We start from the raw sequence: 12,113 nt of genomic DNA, 5'->3' as shown, positions 1-12,113 counted from the left end.
ACCACATAATTTTTGTACAACATATTTAAAGGTCTGCAATTAAAACATCTTGAAGTTCTCCACTCTGTTTCTTTTATCCTACACGGCTAAACAAAACATCCACACGATACAGTTAGTTGCATGTCTATATGTTTACCAAATGTTTTAAGCAAGCATTTAATTGTGTTTTTTCACCGCATTAGACTCGGCTCAGTTTGCAAGTCCCTCTGACTTTCGGAAAGAAAAATGTGTATAATTATGTCTCTAGGGTCGGAGAAGTAAAAGTTTAAATGAAAAACAGACACGGGCGAGCAAAGGGGGAGAGAAATGATGGAAACATGGCACTTGTAAGCTTTGTTAAACTCGCGCGAGATAAGGCATGCCATGACTACTAACATTAAGCATGTTGTGTTTGTAGGCTGGGAGTAAATAAACGGCAAAATCAATCACCAACGTCATAAGTGGACTTAAAGTTCAACACAAACTCATAAACTACAGCATTCTTAGATAAGAGCAGTCTTCGTGATGCATTACAATTATAATTATTATGCAATTATTTATATTTTTCTCGTAGCGAAAGGGCTCGTGAACACTGCTGGCCAGGAATCGCACAGGGCCGAATGCCAGGGACACACACGGCTATCCATCAAGCGCGCATTACCATGCTGTTAGCAACTAATTAACAAATACAATCAACCTGGAAACTGGAGCAATAAGAGCAGATCAGCAGGAGCCCCGCTTCAGGGCCGCTTTCGATGTTGCCATGCGTCCACTTTTATTTATAGCACTAATTAAGCTAATGTAATTAGCTGATGTTAGTCTAAATCTAATGTGAAAAACTTTACTGGAGGAAAACGGTGTGCTTGCGACGGGTCAAATTCGTGAAATTCGTGACACAAAACAGGTAGGCCTATAACGTTTAGCATGGGCGTTGCACTGTACCTGAAAGTTTAACACAAAATAAACGTTTTATCATTGCATATATAATAACAGCAACACTGCTATCACTACTAGGCTACTAATAAAATCATATACTGGCAACTCTCAACTCTGTGGTCATTTATTGCAGACCGGGCATACACCGTAAAAAGAGACACTTAGCTCCATCTTATGGACGTTAAAATAACAATAAATAAATTATTATAAATAATAATTATGATGATAATAATAATATAATCATAATCAAAGACATATGTAAACAGAAAATTTGACTTCTCGACGCTGTAGAAAGATTCAAAATCAACGTGGCAAGGACAACGTAAGATATGCTTAATGTAGCATTCAAAAAAAAAGAATAAAAATAAACGCATTGAACTGAATAAATAAGTGTAGGCTATCAATAATGAGGTGTTTAAAGCGTATCCAATACACTTCTCTCATGCGTCTCACAGAAGGGTCGAGCATGACTGTAATGCTTGAAGAATCCTGTTTAGACAATGTTAGTTTTGCTAATGAATGGTATGCATGACATTTGGACTCAAGCAGAGAGAGACACAATGTTATCAGCCTGCATGATAATGGCTCATTAATATCAGGAGAGGCGGCGCGTCATTATCACCCCAACCGAGTTCGCAAACAAGATATTTCTTTTTCTTTTTTTTTAATCGAACTTTATTTAGCTATTTATTTATTTATTTATTTATTTATTTAAAGAATATTGTAATTTGGTAAGCTTTTTAATAACTTCAATGAAATAGTTAACAAACATTGTAAATCGATTTTTTTTTTTTTTTTTTTGGAAAATAGCCTAATTCTACTATTTGGTTGCACATGCATTATCTACAATATCGCTTTTGTTGATGTTATAAATAGAAGTTTTAGTATAGGGTGAATTCAGTGTGGTTGGAACTCTTTTTGCCATTGAGATGTTTATTTTATAATAAACTGTTATTTGAGATAAATCATTTGATTTGCTGATATAAAACTAATGCTGTGTGGTAGGCTATACAGTGTGTTTCTAGACTGTAGAATAATAATTATTATAAAAAAATAAAAGAAAAATGACGTGAGTGGCTATTTTCCTGAACGTTGTAGATGTTGCTGTAATATCTGAGAGCATTAGCATTGCTAACCCCGGGGCGGTCCGCTCCGCTCGGCGGGTGGAGACGCATTAATCCGCCTTAAGAAAAGTTCATTTTCTTGGGGGGTTTCCCTAGACAATGGAGCAAACATCGTTCTCCCAAAACCCACTGCGTTTTTAAACGCATGTTTGCATATAAATTCATTTACAGTGACTGTAGGCACGGAGTGTTTCCCTTTGACTGACGTTTTTGTGATTGAGTGGATTATTAGGGAGTTTATCCGACCCCTCGCATTCACGTTTCCTTTGGCATCAATTTTACGCCACTTTTAGTAAAGCATGTGGAGGTGTGGAACATCTGTGTGACTGCGAATGTAATAGAGACATGTGTCAATCAAGCATAAATCACAATAAATTACAATAAACACTTTAGCTACATTTTCTTTTTTTTCTATTCTATTAGAGCTCACACAAATTACATTTCTTGTCAGAAAGTATTAGCCTTTGTAGTGCATTTGAAAATGATCTTAACATAAGATTTAGCTAATTTCAATAAATTAGCCTACCTTGTAAATTATAATGGATTATAATTTATCATGAACTGCCAACAGCAAAAGTAAATACAAAATAAAAAAAAGGAAAAACGTGCATAAAACTTATTTTTAATCCATGAAGCAAGATATCAGATTAGCATTTTTTGTGCCATATACAGTAGGAACACTGCAAGTTGCATTTTGAAAAATAAACATGTGGATTCAAGCTCATTCTTGAGTCTTAATGTGTTTATAATGAAATATGCTGAGCAGTAATATCTGAAGTGCGTCTTGTGAATATCCAGAGAGCATGTCTGGCTTTCCTCAACATGAACTTTCATTTATGTTTATACAAAACAGTCATGCATAGAGTTTTCATTTTTCCACACAAGGCTTAAAAACGGCGACCTTTTTTTTTTTCTCTCTCTCCATAAAAAAAAAATCATAGCTTCTGAAACCACAGTGACTTGAGGTAAATTTTTCTCAACATTTGTCACTGATGCAGAGAAATGAAGAGAGGTGGAGAAAGAAAAAGAGCAAGAAAATATTTAGTGTTCAGAAAGCACCTAAGATGCAGTGTGTGTTTCTCCCTGTGACAGCTTAGACTTTGGTTTATCAGTTTGAAGTTCCCCTTGAGACATCTCTGCAACTCTGACTCAACAAATTTTTGCTCTAAATATGGAACTCAGCAGGTACCCTGATCAAAGTTACAGAGACAATCAACTGACAGCATTACAAACATAAACCAGAACCAGAGTGATTTTCCAGCCTGCAGTAATTTAGAGGCGAAACAAGTCAGACGTCAGCATGAGATTTATGAAACTGCAAAAGTTTGTATTATAATATTTTTTATGCTTGCAGTCATATATGGCAGCACTTTAAATGGTGACCTCACCTCACATTGGTTTAATGAGACAGACCTCCATGTGACCCATGAACACGGTCATTCTATTATATTTCTATTTAAACCACATTAGTTTGTGACATAGGCTACACATTCACTATTGGGTCTTATCGATGCATATTTTATCAGTTATGTTTCAGGAAAACAGTTTAAGTGGATTTTGTTTGATCTCAACGTCGGCTGTGCCCAAGTAAGAGAGAGCGAGAAGGAGCTGCTCTCTAAGCATGTCTTTAAGGCTGAATTCAGATGTTTTCAATCAGGATTGTCTAATAAAGAGGTTAGCTCAGGTCACTGTATCAACACACGGTATTACTTCACTCGGGTAGTGAGGCAGAAAATTGGATGATGCTCCTTCTCTGCTACCCTCCACCCTACAGTTAATCGGGCATCATCCTGTCTGTGTGGTTTTACAGTCGCATTCTGGGATCATGGAGCCACATTCTCTGAGGATCTTGTGCTTTTACTTTTCCTGTACTGAGAGGCAAAATAAAAATCATGGGTAAAATATGATGCATTATACTATTACCGATATTGCAGAAAGAACAAAGGTAGAACAAAGCAACATGTACTGCACATGATGACACTTCAGTAAAATGATTGGTGGTAGTAAACTTCCTTACTGCTATTAAGCACATGGGACACACTTCCTTGCCTTTTTAGTGATCGATTACATCTGACAGCTTTAATGAGCCACAGTCTTAAAAATAAAATTCTTCAGGGTTTAATTAGGTTCATATTAAGTTCAATCGTTCTTTGGAGATTAGAAAAAATGACAGGTTCTTCAGATCAGCATAAGAGATTCTGGATTCTCTAAGGAACCACATGGATGGTTTAAAACAAAACAAAACAAAACAAAACCAAAAAAAATAACTAGAGAATAAATAAGTCCTTTGTAGTTTGTCGTCAGTCTGCAATGGTTCTAAATGAAATATTTATCAAAGAGTTTATCCACTCCTAATTATAGATTTTAACAAATTTGTATAACTTTTTTTTTTTTTTTTTTTTGGCTAGCTGGCTGGCTTTTTCAGATTTTACCCCTAAAAAAAGAAGAAGAAGATTATATACTGCCCGAGAAAAAAAAAAAGTCAGTGTTTGGAATTAAATAGGTAAAAACTTAAGAGTCTATGATTGGATAGTTATTATAATGTTTCTAGCATGTTATATATTTGGGAACAGTTCTTTTAAACCTAATTGATGGACTTTGTAGCTTTAAGGAGACAGATCATGGCTATATTCCAGGATGACAATGTCAAGATTCATCAGGCTCAAATTGTGAAAGAATGGTTTAGAGAGCATGAAGAATCATTTTCACACATGAATTGGCACCTCTGAGTCCAGACCAGGATTTGCTGGAGTAGACTTACAGTGTGATTGAGTCATTGCATTTTCAATACAAGATCTTGACCAAAAATTGATGCACCTCTTGAAGGAAATAACATCATGACATTTAAGAACGTTAAGTCTGTTTTTAGGGCAAAATTGTGACATAATTCTCATCATAATAATGGGGAAATAATCTACATATTTCTTTCTTTTGTTAAAAACATTCCTTTGTTTGATTTTGATAACTATAGAAAATTATAAAATGTAAAGTGTGGTATCTCTAGAAAGCATTCAGGTCACTGACAAACATCTGGCCTGCTGAAACACTATCAGTCCCTTTGGTCAACAAAAAAAAGAAAAAAAAAAGCTTGGACGTTTTACACTGCACACAGCCATCTGGCCTGGCCACTGACAGACCGCCATGTAGCCACTTTAGATGGCAGGATTATTGGGCTGTGACCGCCACGGCAGGATGCTCAGGGGACTGGGGGGTCTGTGTCCTGCAGCACGGGGAACTTGATCGGTGGGGGGGATGACTGCAAAGACTGGCGGCCTGCAGCAGCAGAATGGGCGCCTGGGGAGCAACAGCTCACAATGGGGCCTCTCAGCACCCAGACAGCAACACAGAGAGAATGAGAAGGACAGAGAGGGGGTGCGGGAGGAAGGAATAGAGGTATTGTTGTCACTGCACAGATGTCCGGGTTGAAGGTATCGAGTCAGTACGAGGCCCAGGGAGCGCACCTGTAGGTCATCACGCAGGTTAGAAGAGTGAAAAACAGAACAAAAAGAGAGACAGAGATTTCTCATGGGTTATGTCTATTTGTGAGGGCAGCGGACATTTACAGAGGCCATACAGAAAGCACATTTTGTCCATTTGTGTGTGTGGAAGGAATTCAAAGCTGAATTCTCTACACTCAGACTTACCGATGAGAGCTTTCCAAAGCTGGGGAAGCTACTTTTAAACTGTACAAAGAGGATTTTTTTTTTTTTTTTGCTTTTACATAGCTCTGGAGACTGGAGAAGTTTCTTCTAAAATTTCTTAGGAGAAATAAAAATATACACAGTATGATAAAGATATAAACAAATGCAGATAGAATAACCCAAACAACAGAACATGGTGCTGACAATGCCAAGTTCATGAGTTTGATTCCCAGGAAATACAAGAACTGATACAATGTATATATTAAATGCATAAACACGGTTCAAAAGTTAGGGCCAAAGTAAGAAGAAAGAATTAAATAATTTTATTCGGCAAGGATGCATTAAATAGTACAAAAGTGGCATTGTTACAAAAAATCTATTTCAAATAACTGCTGTTCTTTTCGACTTTCAATTCATCAAGTTAAACTGAAAAAAAAAAAAAAAAAATGTTTCCACAAAAATATGAAGCAGCACAACTGTTCCCTTCTCTATAGACACTAGGGGTCACTCTTGTGAGCCCCAAACACCTCTGACATATTCAATAAAGGCCAATGGCCAGCGTCTCTTGTCCAAAATAGAAGCAATTTCCATTCACCTCGACAAAGAAGTGCTTGCTGCAAGATTGTCAGCACAGAACAGCGGTCTCTATCCAGCGTGAACAGATAAGTACAGAGAGCTCCCCTGGGTGCGTCAGCAGCTATTTCTAAGAGGCAATTTCCTTGAGCGAATTCCTCTAAAAGAGCTGCATGGCGCATCTTGTCTTTTTAAAGATGCCGCTCCGACCATGTCCTTCTAGATGCCCTTAGACAGACACGATTGCTGTCTGCACTGTTTGGGCCAAACTCAAACTGCAACTGCATTCGTGGATGAGTCACTGCGAGAGCATAACCAATGGGACGTTGCGGTCAAGGCTCTCGTACTTCTTCAAGAGGCCAATAGTAACATCAGCTGACTCTCGTTCTGGTCCTTCTTCCTCCAGGTACGAGGCCTCGGCGGTGAACACTGAAGGTAATCTGAGAGTTACAATGAGAGTGCTGCCAACCTGGTCAATCCCTGCATGCCTCTCATTCCTCAGCATGCTCAGTTCCCCTGGTCGAGTTTCCGGATGAGTTTGACGATGCACTTCCGGGCGCATTTTATCCCTCGATAGAAAGATGAAGTGTTGCTTGCAGCATCGGAGGGCGGGCTTATACCTTCAGATGCTGATGACTCGTCTGTGCTGCCGCCTTTGTTTGTGACAGTGCAGTCTAAGAACCGCTGAAAGCCATGGTTTCCCGGGCAATTCCTGGACAATTGGTTCCTGGGTTCGAAGCGTGACGTGCCACACGCCACCTCAGTGCCATTTTTTCCCAGATGTGCACGAGGACATCTCAAAGTCGTGGAGGGCACCTTTCTCTGCCAGATCATAATTTGTAGGCTCCTTTGTCCTTACTACCCTCAATGGAGGGGTGGCGTGGTGGGTTGCTGCAACGCTGTAACCTGGCAGAATCATACAAGGCTCCTATCCAAGTCTTGTAAGTTTACCTCTTCTCTCACAGCGAGGGCTTACTATTCAGCTGGCCAGGCCGCCTCCGCCTTGCACGTTATGGCTATCCTGCAAGTCTACCAGGCCAAAGCATTGAAAAAGCTGCACAAGAGTAGTACTGATCCAGAGATCACTGCAGGAACAGCTTTCGGCTACCGACTATGCCCTTCAGGCTACGAAGGAGTAAATTTTACAAAGTCATTAAAAGATCTATGTCTTCTTTCCCTGGGTCACACACATTTTCATGGCTCTTGTCTTTTCGATGACGAGACATCGAACACTCACACCAGAACGTCAGTGGACGCATCATACCGCCTCCCCGTATTCTGCTGCAACAGATATGTACACAGCAGGTTATTGTGATGAGCATTGACGAGGCCCAGCTTCCTTGACCACCACTAGTCATCGCCACTAACGGAACCAAAGAAGCAAGGTAGGTGTTTCAACACATCGTCCACCACGAGTAACAAGGTACTCAGAGCCTCCTGCCGTGGCTCTCCTTGCTCCCCCTCACCGTGAATTCCCCACCTCAGGTACACTGGAGGTCGTTCCGTTGGTGCCTGAACATGTGGCTAGCGCTACCCAGCCCTTTGCGCTGGCTCATCAGAATGATCCAGTTTGGCTATACAATTCAGTTCTTTAGGTTCCCGTCCAGGTACAGTGCAGTGCTTTCCAACTTCTGTGCTAGGCAAGAATGCTCCTGTCCTTTGAGAGGAGATCACTGTTCTTCTGGTGAAGGACATGATAGAGCCTGTCCCTCCGGCCAAGATGAAGAAAGCATACAAGGTTTTTCAACATCAAGGTTGGTTTGTGGCAATAGACCTGAAGTATGCATACTTTCATGTCTTGAACCTTCCAAGGCACGGACCATTCCTATGGTTCGTTTTTGAAGGTCGTGCGTATCAGTACAAGTCCCCCAACCAGCCATCCAATCAGAGTGGAGGAGGGGCGGGACAAATACAACACTGACCAACTGTCACATTCTTGCTGTACAGCGACATCAACAAACAGAAACAAAATGGATGAGAAATTAATATTGCTGGTCTCCGAACATACATAGCAAGTAATTCCGCATTCTGTGAACATTTTTAGTCTGAAACAAATTACCTGCAAAATCAGTTATAAGTAACAGCGACACGGATATTCTGTATCATAGCAACAAAACGTCTCAACAGAAAAAAACGCTGCGCTGCAGAAGCGCTCTCAAGCACTCACAGACAGGCGTTTTAAGCAGAGCGCCCAGTGTTTTCAGCTGGCTAAAAATGCTTTGGTGGACACACGGCCTAACACAATATTGTAACTAGGGCTGCCCTCAACTAAAGATTTTGTCTGGCTGACTAGTAGTCATTCATTTTAAGCAATTAGTTGACTAATCACATTAGTGACACAGAGAGAATTATTATGATTAATAGTGTATTAATAAACCATATAAATTATAATAAAGAGCCTTAAATGCCTACATAGCCTAATCAGAGTTCAAGTACATGCATTAAACTTGCCACAGCGCACCGGCAGAAGTAATGATTATGAATGCGTTGGGGAAAAACATTTTATATATTTCATATTTCAAATAACATTTTAACAATTAATTGATGAACTAGTGTTTTCTGTATTTTAAGTTGACAATGTTGACTCGTCATCTCCACAGCAGTGGACGGACCTATATGCACATTTCATACGGAACACATAACTGGACAAAATTTGTTTTCCATTTGAACTCATTCATTTAAAAGTAGACATTTTGCTTTCTATAGATAAATTTTTCATGTCTGTGAGACAAGTTTACATGGAGTTTCGGTTCTTTCTTTTTCTTTTTGGTGCGCATTAGTTCACAGAGAGAGATGGCAGAAAGTGCACCCTGTGTGCTTTCATTATTTTGTTCAATGTTTTGTTGTTATTGTGAGAGCACACTAATAAAAGTAAACTCTTCACAGATTCAAAAGATGTATTACTCTTGTCTGTATGACCAAAAATTACAGAGTATTTTAAGTGCAAGTGAACACACCGGCGCCACCATGTTAGCTGGAGTAAGCGCACTGATAGGCAAGTGTTTGGATGTCCTGCCTGATGTACTGTATTTACCACATAGACCAGCTGTTAAAGATCTGACCGTCACAGACTGCGTGACTTCGCCGCTTCCTGTGAATAATTTTTTTCTTGCAACTAATACATTTTTGGTTGACTAAGCCTCTTCTCGTCGACCTATGGTTATTCGACTATTAGGGGCAGCCGTAATTGTAACACATTACTTTTAAAAATAACTTTCCACAACACTGCTTAATAGCATTACTTTTTACTCCCCAACACAGAACTTTTCTTCTAGTAACATAGCACTGATGCATATGACCCAAGTGAAGTTAATACCATCTTAAAATTTTGTCAAAAAATGTTCTGCAATATGGTTTGTTGAAGCAGTCAAGTCCTGCTAAATGAAAGAAACCGGGTCACATCAGGCTTCACTTTAATGGGTTTGGGCCTCACTGAAGTCTGTATCTGATGCTACAATCTGGATAATCTGAACATCTGGCTACAACATGCAGTACAGATGAGACTAAGTCAATATACTGTCATACACACACACACACACCACACCACACCCCCCACACACACACCCACCACACCCCCAGCTCCATCATGCCCACCGTTAAGCCATGCCAAACACAGAGTGATCATCCTGCTCTGGGCTTTATACATGTCTGGTGCCAGAGCTAAGCTTAGTTTACTCTACGGCTGCTCACTCACTCTCTTCCTAAGTGCTTGCGATGAAGGCTTCCTGCTGCGGGGCTCCACTGCCATATCAGACGGCGCCACAGACTGCGGAGTCACAGAGATGCACAGACAGTGCTTATGACACACATGTGCATGCTAACATAAACACATGCAAAGACAGATGATCAGAATCCACACATTATGTCCACAAACACACACTCGTTTAAGCGATCTACTGTTTCCCATTCTCATTTATACTACATGTTCCACAAAGAGCTAAAGTTTAACAAAGAGGCTTGTCAGGATCCAGTGTCTTAACTACTGGGAATACCTCCTTCCATAGGTCTTAATAGACACAAGATAAAGCTTTTTATTAAGCTTACTTTCTGTGCTAGAAAAGGCATACTTTTACAATGGATCTCATATAGAGCCCCTTCTGTTAAGATCTGGAACTGAATTATCCTTGAATGTGTCATTAGATTATTTGTCTTGTATGTTACATGATAAGGGCATATTATTAAATGTGTGATACCGATTATTGAAATATTTTTTTTTTAAATGTTTTTGAAAGAAGTCTCCCTTGCTCACCAAGGCTGCATTTATTTGTTGAAATTACAGTAAAGACAGTGATATTGTGAAATATCGTTACAAATTAAATTAGTTGTTTTCTATTTTTCATTTATTCCTGTGATGCAAAGTGTTATGGAGACACTCAGAAAAGCATGTTTAGTTGAACCCAAAGCAGTGTTTATTGACAGTAGATGGATAATTTAGCAGATGAACACACTACAGGTGTCATGGCTTGGTTGAAAGTAAAATAGGAGAAATGGATCTAAGCAAAGCAAAACAAAACACAAGGATTAAATACTCTGAACCAAACCAATTAACCAAATGCACAGTAGGTGTGTAATTTAATCAAACAATGAAAAACCATAGCAATGAACTGAAAACTATGTGACAAAAAAATGAAGAAATGACATTCCCAAAACAGAAACAAACCCAGATGATCCCTAACATCTAGAAGGTGCAACATCGCGCCTTATTAACAAAACAGTCCAACAGGGGAAGGTGGGAGGGGGCTTAGGTGGAGGATGTGGAACCAGGACACAGAATGTAGGAGGAACCAGGGTGGAGGCAGAGCCGAAGGGCTGAGGAGAAGCAGTGCAGGCAGGGCTGGAGGACTGGGCAGTGCAGGTGGGGGTGAACAGACAGGCTTAACGGTCACACAAGACAGGCATAAAATTCATGAACGGCTCTCTTGAAAGACATAGAACAGGCAAACTTGGAACAGGCAGAGGATATGGGAGATGGAAGCGGGAGGCAGGGTAGGAACAGAGATTCCAATAATTCTGTGCTGTGTGCAGGGACACACTCGGTGCAGGGAAGTGAAATGGGCAGGATGCACTCACTCTCCCAATCAATCAGTGCCCCATCTTCCCCTTCTGCTGAGGGGAGAGGGCTCCACGTTATCCCCTCAAACTCCACCAATAATCCCTCTTGAAAGGTCAATGTAGCCGGTTACACACCCGGTCAGACGTTACGTCAGGCTCGGGCTCTGAAACCATCCTTAGCTCAGTCCATGATGTTGGCAATCAAATCGTGGGAAGCTCAGACTTCGCATCTGCCGCGGGCACAGGCCTCACCATCACTGGGCTGATGGCTTGGGCTGGGGCTCTGATTTTCTCCACACTTTCGCAGATCACTGAATTTCGTTCAGAGCTGTGCAACAGTCAATCACAGTTTGCGGATACCACAGAAATGAAAAAGTGCTGTAAAATTAATGATACCTGTCACGCAATTGTGCATGACCTCTCTTATAAAACATCAGTTTATTGGTGTAAACTCTAAAACAGGTAAATCCAAATAAGAAAGTGTTAGAGCAAACATATTGAAGATCAGCCGATAGGCTGCTGATTCATTAAACGATAAGTTATTTCCTCCCAAAAGCGGTTTATTAAAGGAGCGTAGAGAAGCCTCTTCTCCATTGGCTTGCCTTATAGTGACTTTGCCACTACTCCAGTCTTCAGTGTCACATGACCTTTCAGAAATCATTCTAATATGATATGATATACACTTAATATTTTTGTGGAAACCATGATAAACTACCATTCAAAAGTCTGGGGTAAGTAAGATTAAAAAAATAAATGTACACATTTTTTATACACAAAAAGTGACAGTGAAGATATTTCTGTTACAAAA

The sequence above is a fragment of the Chanodichthys erythropterus genome, chromosome 5, assembly GCF_024489055.1.
Source record: "Chanodichthys erythropterus isolate Z2021 chromosome 5, ASM2448905v1, whole genome shotgun sequence".
Taxonomy (NCBI): domain Eukaryota; kingdom Metazoa; phylum Chordata; class Actinopteri; order Cypriniformes; family Xenocyprididae; genus Chanodichthys; species Chanodichthys erythropterus.
Note: the sequence above shows the minus strand (reverse complement) of the source record.